A 12,656-nucleotide genomic window follows, 5' to 3' on the forward strand; every position below is an offset into this window, starting at 1 on the left:
GTCTATCAAAATAAAATGTATATTCATATTTTTTTAAATAAAAACCCTGCCTAGAACCAAATGAAAACCAAAAAAGCCCTTTATTTAAACAATATTTAAATATTTATATCATATTTATACTTTCTATTGGTGGATTATATTTATAAATGTATATAATATATATAATAAGATAACAAGATAGATAAAATAATATATATATTATATTTCATACATACTGCTAATACTTCTATTTACTTACATTTTAATTTTTATATAGATTTTAATGTACGTATGATATACTTCTATACATAGATTTCTAATTTATTTATATTTCTAATTCTTACAATAAAAACCCGGCCTACTAACAAATACAAAATTTTAAAAATCCTTTTATTTTAAACTATATTTGAATATTTCTATATTCATCCTTTTGATATTTACATTTACATGCTCTTGTATATTATATTACAGTATATTGACATACTATATTTAGATATATATAATATATTACATGTAATGTGGTATAATAAGACATATACACTAGAATATCTATTAGGTATTGTATCGATTTCTGTGATTTTTTATTTTTTTCTATTTTATATTTATATTTATATATACACGTATATTAATTGTACATTACATCCTCACAGCGCATACATGGGGCTTTCATTCCAAATGAATTTAGCAATACTTTCCTATTTTTACCAATACCTATAAAAACGAAACATTTGCCAGGATTTAGTAGTATTCTACACACCCCCCTCCCTGTGCATTTTGGGGCAGCTTTGGGTCCCTCGGGGGGACGGCACCCGGCAGGACCCCCCCTCATTCACCACCCACCTGCTCCTCCGCCGCAGCGTGCGTCCCTCTCCTAGGGACCTTAGGGTGCCCCAAATGACACCAGAGCCCCGAGTCTTCACCCCTTTTTCCTGGCCCCAAAGAAGGCACAGAACGGGTCTTAACTGCCCTGGACAGCAGCCCAGCACTTGCTTCCATCCCTTTCCACATGTACATTCCCCCCGAAAGGGACTCTGCCGCAACAAGAAAAGGGGGCAGCCCCCAGAAGGGTCGAAGCTCCTGCCCAGCCTCGCTGTCACGGGCGAGGGGCAGAGAGAGGGAGCGGCAGAGACGGCGGGGACGCGGCACGGACGGCACGGCACAGAGCGGGGGCCGCTCTCAGCGCGATGCCGGCAAAGCCGCAGGTCCGGCGGGGCCGGGCGGGGTTTGACCGGCACGGGGGGATCCGCCGAGAGCCTCCGGCCCCGTGCGGGGACTCCCGCAAGGGCCCAGGGGCGCCGGGCTCCGGCCCTCTGGGCTTTATTCTCCGGCGCCCCCAGCCCCGCGGCTGCGGGGAAAGAAGGAACGGGGCGACGGGAAGAGAAGAGGGCTAGCAGGGCATGAGAAAGGGTAGGGAGGGAGGTCGGGCTGTGGAGGAAAGCGGGAGGGCAAGGGAAAGGCCGGGAGCGGGGAAGAGGGACGGTGCACAGGGGAGGGAGAGAAGAGGAATAAAACGGAGGAGCGGGATAGGGACAGGGCAGTGGGGGTCGGGTTTGCGAGGGAGGGAGAGGAGGGGAGGGTCCGCGGACAAAGAACAGGAATACGGGGAGGAGGAAGGGAGTGACGAAGCGGGGGTCTGCAGCCCCGTTGCAGAGGGGGGTCTCGGCGTAATACGAGCGGACCGCCTAGAGCACGCAAACAAGAACGGAGCCTAAGAGCTGCACCGGGAATTGAGACCGGAGCAAGAACAACTGCTGCCTGCCACCGCTCACTGCTCACTTACCTTGACCGCTAGTATCCGGCTTTAGTTCCTAAAAATAACAACAAAGAAAATAGCTGTAATACAGAGGCACCATTTATACTCCCCCTGCAAAGACAAAGGGTGACTGACCTTCTCGGGGACCCCCCTCACCCGGGACGGGGCCCTCTGCCACGGATTCCATCTGGCTGCGTCTGAAAGAACGTGAGGACAAAAGTCAGAGCACTGCAGGATAACTTAACAGCTCCAGATAGCCTTCATCAATCTACAGATCCCATCTAGAGTCCAAATACACCCCACATTACAAATTTCCAGGCCCCAGGACACGCCCCATTCTAGACCTACACCAGGCTATGCAGCAGGGCAGAGCAGCTCCAGACCAAATACCCAGACACCCGTGACACAGAACAAGACAAACAAGGGGACACAACAGGGGGAGAAAGCTCTGAGCGAGAAGAATGCCCTCAGGGAGCCAGAGACTGCAGAATGAGATGACCTAGCTGAGACTGATGGCGAGCCTCTAAGGCGCAGAGAACCCTGCAGGAACAAGATGCTAACTGAATGACCTATTCCAAGCAAGGCAGAGAAGGATGCCCGAGAATCCTAGCGTCAGAATGCTCTACGGATCTCCGCATCGCTACAAGTCCTAATCTGCTAGAACGCATCCTTGCCGTCACAATTGTCACAAATCACAGCTGTCGAGAACAGCCCAGAACAAGACCTCAAAAGACATCTGACCGGATGCTACTCCAAGGCCTGTCAGGGCTCCCGAGCCAAAGGTAAGAAGGAATCGGCACGGGGCCGAGGAACACAGAGATGAGAGATGCAAAGATGGACGCCCGGGCTTCCGATAAGCCCCTCAAAGGACTAAGGCAAAAGACACAGAAGGCACGACAGACAAGTGACACACCGTGCACCGGCACTGCTCTGCCCTGAGCACTTCAGCACTGTGAGGCTTTTCCTTTATGTGGCCTAAAGGGCCACCCCCATCTCCAAAGCTGCCTCCAAAAGCCCTCCCAGCGCCTCGCTTCCATCCCCTCTCAGGGTCCCGGCCCTCGACTTATCTCTCGGACGTCCGGGGACGAGAATCCACGTCCGGTGCCGAGGAAGGCCGCCTCGCCCGCTGGCAGTTTCCTAGAGTCACCGACTGTGGCCCCTTGCTCAGCTACAATCAAGAACACCAAACATCACTGCAGGATCTTAGCTGCACAGCGGCCAATAACCAATAACAATTCTGCTACTCACCATTCTCCTAAGAACGTCCGCCTCATCTGGCCGCGCCCGGAGGCCGATGCCCTCGCGGCAGGGTCTGCCTGGGTGAAGAGGAGACGAGGTGACGTGGCATCGCTGAAACTCGAGTGGACCCTGGCTCCTCCTCCCTAGCTCCCCGACTTACAGCAACTCCTCGGCCGCTCCTGAAGGCTCCCCGGGTGACACCTTCAAATGTCAAAGATCAAGGCTTCATCACAGATCCGTGCGCTGCTTCCCAAATTCCCACGAGAGTGACCAAGCGGGGGTCTGCGGCCCCGTTGCTGAGGGGGGTCTCGGCGTAATACGAGCGGACCGCCTAGAGCACGCAAACAAGAACGGAGCCTAAGAGCTGCACCGGGAATTGAGACCGGAGCAAGAACAACTGCTGCCTGCCACCGCTCACTGCTCACCTTGCCCACTTACCTTGACCGCTAGTATCCGGCTTTAGTTCCTAAAAATAACAACAAAGAAAATAGCTGTAATACAGAGGCACCATTTATACTCCCCCTGCAAAGACAAACGGTGACTGACCTTCTCGCGGGACCCCCCTCACCCGGGACGGGGCCCTCTGCCACGGATTCCATCTGGCTGCGTCTGAAAGAACGTGAGGACAAAAGTCAGAGCACTGCAGGATAACTTAACAGCTCCAGATAGCCTTCATCAATCTACAGATCCCATCTAGAGTCCAAATACACCCCACATTACAAATTTCCAGGCCCCAGGACACGCCCCATTCTAGACCTACACCAGGCTATGCAGCAGGGCAGAGCAGCTCCACGCCAAATACCCAGACACCCGTGACACAGAACAAGACAAACAAGGGACACAACAGGGGGAGAAAGCTCTGAGCGAGAAGAATGCCCTCAGGGAGCCAGAGACTGCAGAATGAGATGACCTAGCTGAGACTGATGGCGAGCCTCTAAGGCTCAGAGAACCCTGCAGGAACAAGATGCTAACTGAATGACCTATTCCAAGCAAGGCAGAGAAGGATGCCCGAGAATCCTAGCGTCAGAATGCTCTACGGATCTCCGCATCGCTACGAGTCCTAATCTGCTAGAACGCATCCTTGCCGTCACAATTGTCACAAATCACAGCTGTCGAGAACAGCCCAGAACAAGACCTCAAAAGACATCTGACCGGATGCTACTCCAAGGCCTGTCAGGGCTCCCGAGCCAAAGGTAAGAAGGAATCGGCACGGGGCCGAGGAACACAGAGATGAGAGATGCAAAGATGGACGCCCGGGCTTCCGATAAGCCCCTCAAAGGACTAAGGCAAAAGACACAGAAGGCACGACAGACAAGTGACACACCGTGCACCGGCACTGCTCTGCCCTGAGCACTTCAGCACTGTGAGGCTTTTCCTTTATGTGGCCTAAAGGGCCACCCCCATCTCCAAAGCTGCCTCCAAAAGCCCTCCCAGCGCCTCGCTTCCATCCCCTCTCAGGGTCCCGGCCCTCGACTTATCTCTCGGACGTCCGGGGACGAGAATCCACGTCCGGTGCCGAGGAAGGCCGCCTCGCCCGCTGGCAGTTTCCTAGAGTCACCGACTGTGGCCCCTTGCTCAGCTACAATCAAGAACACCAAACATCACTGCAGGATCTTAGCTGCACAGCGGCCAATAACCAATAACAATTCTGCTACTCACCATTCTCCTAAGAACGTCCGCCTCATCTGGCCGCGCCCGGAGGCCGATGCCCTCGCGGCAGGGTCTGCCTGGGTGAAGAGGAGACGAGGTGACGTGGCATCGCTGAAACTCGAGTGGACCCTGGCTCCTCCTCCCTAGCTCCCCGACTTACAGCAACTCCTCGGCCGCTCCTGAAGGCTCCCCGGGTGACACCTTCAAATGTCAAAGATCAAGGCTTCATCACAGATCCGTGCGCTGCTTCCCAAATTCCCACGAGAGTGACCAAGCGGGGGTCTGCGGCCCCGTTGCTGAGGGGGGTCTCGGCGTAATACGAGCGGACCGCCTAGAGCACGCAAACAAGAACGGAGCCTAAGAGCTGCACCGGGAATTGAGACCGGAGCAAGAACAACTGCTGCCTGCCACCGCTCACTGCTCACCTTGCCCACTTACCTTGACCGCTAGTATCTGGCTTTAGTTCCTAAAAATAACAACAAAGAAAATAGCTGTAATACAGAGGCACCATTTATACTCCCCCTGCAAAGACAAACGGTGACTGACCTTCTCGCGGGACCCCCCTCACCCGGGACGGGGCCCTCTGCCACGGATTCCATCTGGCTGCGTCTGAAAGAACGTGAGGACAAAAGTCAGAGCACTGCAGGATAACTTAACAGCTCCAGATAGCCTTCATCAATCTACAGATCCCATCTAGAGTCCAAATACACCCCACATTACAAATTTCCAGGCCCCAGGACACGCCCCATTCTAGACCTACACCAGGCTATGCAGCAGGGCAGAGCAGCTCCAGACCAAATACCCAGACACCCGTGACACAGAACAAGACAAACAAGGGGACACAACAGGGGGAGAAAGCTCTGAGCGAGAAGAATGCCCTCAGGGAGCCAGAGACTGCAGAATGAGATGACCTAGCTGAGACTGATGGCGAGCCTCTAAGGCTCAGAGAACCCTGCAGGAACAAGATGCTAACTGAATGACCTATTCCAAGCAAGGCAGAGAAGGATGCCCGAGAATCCTAGCGTCAGAATGCTCTACGGATCTCCGCATCGCTACGAGTCCTAATCTGCTAGAACGCATCCTTGCCGTCACAATTGTCACAAATCACAGCTGTCGAGAACAGCCCAGAACAAGACCTCAAAAGACATCTGACCGGATGCTACTCCAAGGCCTGTCAGGGCTCCCGAGCCAAAGGTAAGAAGGAATCGGCACGGGGCCGAGGAACACAGAGATGAGAGATGCAAAGATGGACGCCCGGGCTTCCGATAAGCCCCTCAAAGGACTAAGGCAAAAGACACAGAAGGCACGACAGACAAGTGACACACCGTGCACCGGCACTGCTCTGCCCTGAGCACTTCAGCACTGTGAGGCTTTTCCTTTATGTGGCCTAAAGGGCCACCCCCATCTCCAAAGCTGCCTCCAAAAGCCCTCCCAGCGCCTCGCTTCCATCCCCTCTCAGGGTCCCGGCCCTCCACTTATCTCTCGGACGTCCGGGGACGAGAATCCACGTCCCGTGCCGAGGAAGGCCGCCTCGCCCGCTGGCAGTTTCCTAGAGTCACCGACTGTGGCCCCTTGCTCAGCTACAATCAAGAACACCAAACATCACTGCAGGATCTTAGCTGCACAGCGGCCAATAACCAATAACAATTCTGCTACTCACCATTCTCCTAAGAACGTCCGCCTCATCTGGCCGCGCCCGGAGGCCGATGCCTCGCGGCAGGGTCTGCCTGGGTGAAGAGGAGACGAGGTGACGTGGCATCGCTGAAACTCGAGTGGACCCTGGCTCCTCCTCCCTAGCTCCCCGACTTACAGCAACTCCTCGGCCGCTCCTGAAGGCTCCCCGGGTGACACCTTCAAATGTCAAAGATCAAGGCTTCATCACAGATCCGTGCGCTGCTTCCCAAATTCCCACGAGAGTGACCAAGCGGGGGTCTGCGGCCCCGTTGCTGAGGGGGGTCTCGGCGTAATACGAGCGGACCGCCTAGAGCACGCAAACAAGAACGGAGCCTAAGAGCTGCACCGGGAATTGAGACCGGAGCAAGAACAACTGCTGCCTGCCACCGCTCACTGCTCACTTACCTTGACCGCTAGTATCCGGCTTTAGTTCCTAAAAATAACAACAAAGAAAATAGCTGTAATACAGAGGCACCATTTATACTCCCCTGCAAAGACAAAGGGTGACTGACCTTCTCGGGGGACCCCCCTCACACGGGACGGGGCCCTCTGCCACGGATTCCATCTGGCTGCGTCTGAAAGAACGTGAGGACAAAAGTCAGAGCACTGCAGGATAACTTAACAGCTCCAGATAGCCTTCATCAATCTACAGATCCCATCTAGAGTCCAAATACACCCCACATTACAAATTTCCAGGCCCCAGGACACGCCCCATTCTAGACCTACACCAGGCTATGCAGCAGGGCAGAGCAGCTCCACGCCAAATACCCAGACACCCGTGACACAGAACAAGACAAACAAGGGGACACAACAGGGGGAGAAAGCTCTGAGCGAGAAGAATGCCCTCAGGGAGCCAGAGACTGCAGAATGAGATGACCTAGCTGAGACTGATGGCGAGCCTCTAAGGCTCAGAGAACCCTGCAGGAACAAGATGCTAACTGAATGACCTATTCCAAGCAAGGCAGAGAAGGATGCCCGAGAATCCTAGCGTCAGAATGCTCTACGGATCTCCGCATCGCTACGAGTCCTAATCTGCTAGAACGCATCCTTGCCGTCACAATTGTCACAAATCACAGCTGTCGAGAACAGCCCAGAACAAGACCTCAAAAGACATCTGACCGGATGCTACTCCAAGGCCTGTCAGGGCTCCCGAGCCAAAGGTAAGAAGGAATCGGCACGGGGCCGAGGAACACAGAGATGAGAGATGCAAAGATGGACGCCCGGGCTTCCGATAAGCCCTCAAAGGACTAAGGCAAAAGACACAGAAGGCACGACAGACAAGTGACACACCGTGCACCGGCACTGCTCTGCCCTGAGCACTTCAGCACTGTGAGGCTTTTCCTTTATGTGGCCTAAAGGGCCACCCCCATCTCCAAAGCTGCCTCCAAAAGCCCTCCCAGCGCCTCGCTTCCATCCCCTCTCAGGGTCCCGGCCCTCGACTTATCTCTCGGACGTCCGGGGACGAGAATCCACGTCCCGTGCCGAGGAAGGCCGCCTCGCCCGCTGGCAGTTTCCTAGAGTCACCGACTGTGGCCCCTTGCTCAGCTACAATCAAGAACACCAAACATCACTGCAGGATCTTAGCTGCACAGCGGCCAATAACCAATAACAATTCTGCTACTCACCATTCTCCTAAGAACGTCCGCCTCATCTGGCCGCGCCCGGAGGCCGATGCCCTCGCGGCAGGGTCTGCCTGGGTGAAGAGGAGACGAGGTGACGTGGCATCGCTGAAACTCGAGTGGACCCTGGCTCCTCCTCCCTAGCTCCCGACTTACAGCAACTCCTCGGCCGCTCCTGAAGGCTCCCCGGGTGACACCTTCAAATGTCAAAGATCAAGGCTTCATCACAGATCCGTGCGCTGCTTCCCAAATTCCCACGAGAGTGACCAAGCGGGGGTCTGCGGCCCGTTGCTGAGGGGGGTCTCGGCGTAATACGAGCGGACCGCCTAGAGCACGCAAACAAGAACGGAGCCTAAGAGCTGCACCGGGAATTGAGACCGGAGCAAGAACAACTGCTGCCTGCCACCGCTCACTGCTCACCTTGCCCACTTACCTTGACCGCTAGTATCTGGCTTTAGTTCCTAAAAATAACAACAAAGAAAATAGCTGTAATACAGAGGCACCATTTATACTCCCCCTGCAAAGACAAACGGTGACTGACCTTCTCGCGGGACCCCCCTCACCCGGGACGGGGCCCTCTGCCACGGATTCCATCTGGCTGCGTCTGAAAGAACGTGAGGACGAAAGTCAGAGCACTGCAGGATAACTTAACAGCTCCAGATAGCCTTCATCAATCTACAGATCCCATCTAGAGTCCAAATACACCCCACATTACAAATTTCCAGGCCCCAGGACACGCCCCATTCTAGACCTACACCAGGCTATGCAGCAGGGCAGAGCAGCTCCACGCCAAATACCCAGACACCCGTGACACAGAACAAGACAAACAAGGGGACACAACAGGGGGAGAAAGCTCTGAGCGAGAAGAATGCCCTCAGGGAGCCAGAGACTGCAGAATGAGATGACCTAGCTGAGACTGATGGCGAGCCTCTAAGGCTCAGAGAACCCTGCAGGAACAAGATGCTAACTGAATGACCTATTCCAAGCAAGGCAGAGAAGGATGCCCGAGAATCCTAGCGTCAGAATGCTCTACGGATCTCCGCATCGCTACGAGTCCTAATCTGCTAGAACGCATCCTTGCCGTCACAATTGTCACAAATCACAGCTGTCGAGAACAGCCCAGAACAAGACCTCAAAAGACATCTGACCGGATGCTACTCCAAGGCCTGTCCGGGCTCCCGAGCCAAAGGTAAGAAGGAATCGGCACGGGGCCGAGGAACACAGAGATGAGAGATGCAAAGATGGACGCCCGGGCTTCCGATAAGCCCCTCAAAGGACTAAGGCAAAAGACACAGAAGGCACGACAGACAAGTGACACACCGTGCACCGGCACTGCTCTGCCCTGAGCACTTCAGCACTGTGAGGCTTTTCCTTTATGTGGCCTAAAGGGCCACCCCCATCTCCAAAGCTGCCTCCAAAAGCCCTCCCAGCGCCTCGCTTCCATCCCCTCTCAGGGTCCCGGCCCTCGACTTATCTCTCGGACGTCCGGGGACGAGAATCCACGTCCGGTGCCGAGGAAGGCCGCCTCGCCCGCTGGCAGTTTCCTAGAGTCACCGACTGTGGCCCCTTGCTCAGCTACAATCAAGAACACCAAACATCACTGCAGGATCTTAGCTGCACAGCGGCCAATAACCAATAACAATTCTGCTACTCACCATTCTCCTAAGAACGTCCGCCTCATCTGGCCGCGCCCGGAGGCCGATGCCCTCGCGGCAGGGTCTGCCTGGGTGAAGAGGAGACGAGGTGACGTGGCATCGCTGAAACTCGAGTGGACCCTGGCTCCTCCTCCCTAGCTCCCCGACTTACAGCAACTCCTCGGCCGCTCCTGAAGGCTCCCCGGGTGACACCTTCAAATGTCAAAGATCAAGGCTTCATCACAGATCCGTGCGCTGCTTCCCAAATTCCCACGAGAGTGACCAAGCGGGGGTCTGCGGCCCCGTTGCTGAGGGGGGTCTCAGCGTAATACGAGCGGACCGCCTAGAGCACGCAAACAAGAACGGAGCCTAAGAGCTGCACCGGGAATTGAGACCGGAGCAAGAACAACTGCTGCCTGCCACCGCTCACTGCTCACCTTGCCACTTACCTTGACCGCTAGTATCCGGCTTTAGTTCCTAAAAATAACAACAAAGAAAATAGCTGTAATACAGAGGCACCATTATACTCCCCCTGCAAAGACAAACGGTGACTGACCTTCTCGCGGGACCCCCCTCACACGGGACGGGGCCCTCTGCACGGATTCCATCTGGCTGCGTCTGAAAGAACGTGAGGACAAAAGTCAGAGCACTGCAGGATAACTTAACAGCTCCAGATAGCCTTCATCAATCTACAGATCCCATCTAGAGTCCAAATACACCCCACATTACAAATTTCCAGGCCCAGGACACGCCCCATTCTAGACCTACACCAGGCTATGCAGCAGGGCAGAGCAGCTCCACGCCAAATACCCAGACACCCGTGACACAGAACAAGACAAACAAGGGGACACAACAGGGGGAGAAAGCTCTGAGCGAGAAGAATGCCCTCAGGGAGCCAGAGACTGCAGAATGAGATGACCTAGCTGAGACTGATGGCGAGCCTCTAAGGCTCAGAGAAACCTGCAGGAACAAGATGCTAACTGAATGACCTATTCCAAGCAAGGCAGAGAAGGATGCCCGAGAATCCTAGCGTCAGAATGCTCTACGGATCTCCGCATCGCTACGAGTCCTAATCTGCTAGAACGCATCCTTGCCGTCACAATTGTCACAAATCACAGCTGTCGAGAACAGCCCAGAACAAGACCTCAAAAGACATCTGACCGGATGCTACTCCAAGGCCTGTCAGGGCTCCCGAGCCAAAGGTAAGAAGGAATCGGCACGGGCCGAGGAACACAGAGATGAGAGATGCAAAGATGGACGCCCGGGCTTCCGATAAGCCCCTCAAAGGACTAAGGCAAAAGACACAGAAGGCACGACAGACAAGTGACACACCGTGCACCGGCACTGCTCTGCCCTGAGCACTTCAGCACTGTGAGGCTTTTCCTTTATGTGGCCTAAAGGGCCACCCCCATCTCCAAAGCTGCCTCCAAAAGCCCTCCCAGCGCCTCGCTTCCATCCCCTCTCAGGGTCCCGGCCCTCGACTTATCTCTCGGACGTCGGGGACGAGAATCCACGTCCGGTGCCGAGGAAGGCCGCCTCGCCCGCTGGCAGTTTCCTAGAGTCACCGACTGTGGCCCCTTGCTCAGCTACAATCAAGAACACCAAACATCACTGCAGGATCTTAGCTGCACAGCGGCCAATAACCAATAACAATTCTGCTACTCACCATTCTCCTAAGAACGTCCGCCTCATCTGGCCGCGACCGGAGGCCGATGCCCTCGCGGCAGGGTCTGCCTGGGTGAAGAGGAGACGAGGTGACGTGGCATCGCTGAAACTCGAGTGGACCCTGGCTCCTCCTCCCTAGCTCCCCGACTTACAGCAACTCCTCGGCCGCTCCTGAAGGCTCCCCGGGTGACACCTTCAAATGTCAAAGATCAAGGCTTCATCAAAGATCCGTGCGCTGCTTCCCAAATTCCCACGAGAGTGACCAAGCGGGGGTCTGCGGCCCCGTTGCTGAGGGGGGTCTCGGCGTAATACGAGCGGACCGCCTAGAGCACGCAAACAAGAACGGAGCCTAAGAGCTGCACCGGGAATTGAGACCGGAGCAAGAACAACTGCTGCCTGCCACCGCTCACTGCTCACCTTGCCCACTTACCTTGACCGCTAGTATCCGGCTTTAGTTCCTAAAAATAACAACAAAGAAAATAGCTGTAATACAGAGGCACCATTTATACTCCCCTGCAAAGACAAACGGTGACTGACCTTCTCGCGGGACCCCCCTCACACGGGACGGGGCCCTCTGCCACGGATTCCATCTGGCTGCGTCTGAAAGAACGTGAGGACAAAAGTCAGAGCACTGCAGGATAACTTAACAGCTCCAGATAGCCTTCATCAATCTACAGATCCCATCTAGAGTCCAAATACACCCCACATTACAAATTTCCAGGCCCCAGGACACGCCCATTCTAGACCTACACCAGGCTATGCAGCAGGGCAGAGCAGCTCCACGCCAAATACCCAGACACCCGTGACACAGAACAAGACAAACAAGGGGACACAACAGGGGGAGAAAGCTCTGAGCGAGAAGAATGCCCTCAGGGAGCCAGAGACTGCAGAATGAGATGACCTAGATGAGACTGATGGCGAGCCTCTAAGGCTCAGAGAACCCTGCAGGAACAAGATGCTAACTGAATGACCTATTCCAAGCAAGGCAGAGAAGGATGCCCGAGAATCCTAGCGTCAGAATGCTCTACGGATCTCCGCATCGCTACGAGTCCTAATCTGCTGGAACGCATCCTTGCCGTCACAATTGTCACAAATCACAGCTGTCGAGAACAGCCAGAACAAGACCTCAAAAGACATCTGACCGGATGCTACTCCAAGGCCTGTCAGGGCTCCCGAGCCAAAGGTAAGAAGGAATCGGCACAGGGCCGAGGAACACAGAGATGAGAGATGCAAAGATGGACGCCCGGGCTTCCGATAAGCCCCTCAAAGGACTAATGCAAAAGACACAGAAGGCACGACAGACAAGTGACACACCGTGCACCGGCACTGCTCTGCCCTGAGCACTTCAGCACTGTGAGGCTTTTCCTTTATGTGGCCTAAAGGGCCACCCCATCTCCAAAGCTGCCTCCAAAAGCCCTCCCAGCGCCTCGCTTCCATCCCCTC

The sequence above is a fragment of the Vidua chalybeata genome, unplaced genomic scaffold, assembly GCF_026979565.1.
Source record: "Vidua chalybeata isolate OUT-0048 unplaced genomic scaffold, bVidCha1 merged haplotype scaffold_203_ctg1, whole genome shotgun sequence".
In the NCBI taxonomy this organism is placed as follows: Eukaryota; Metazoa; Chordata; class Aves; order Passeriformes; family Viduidae; genus Vidua; species Vidua chalybeata.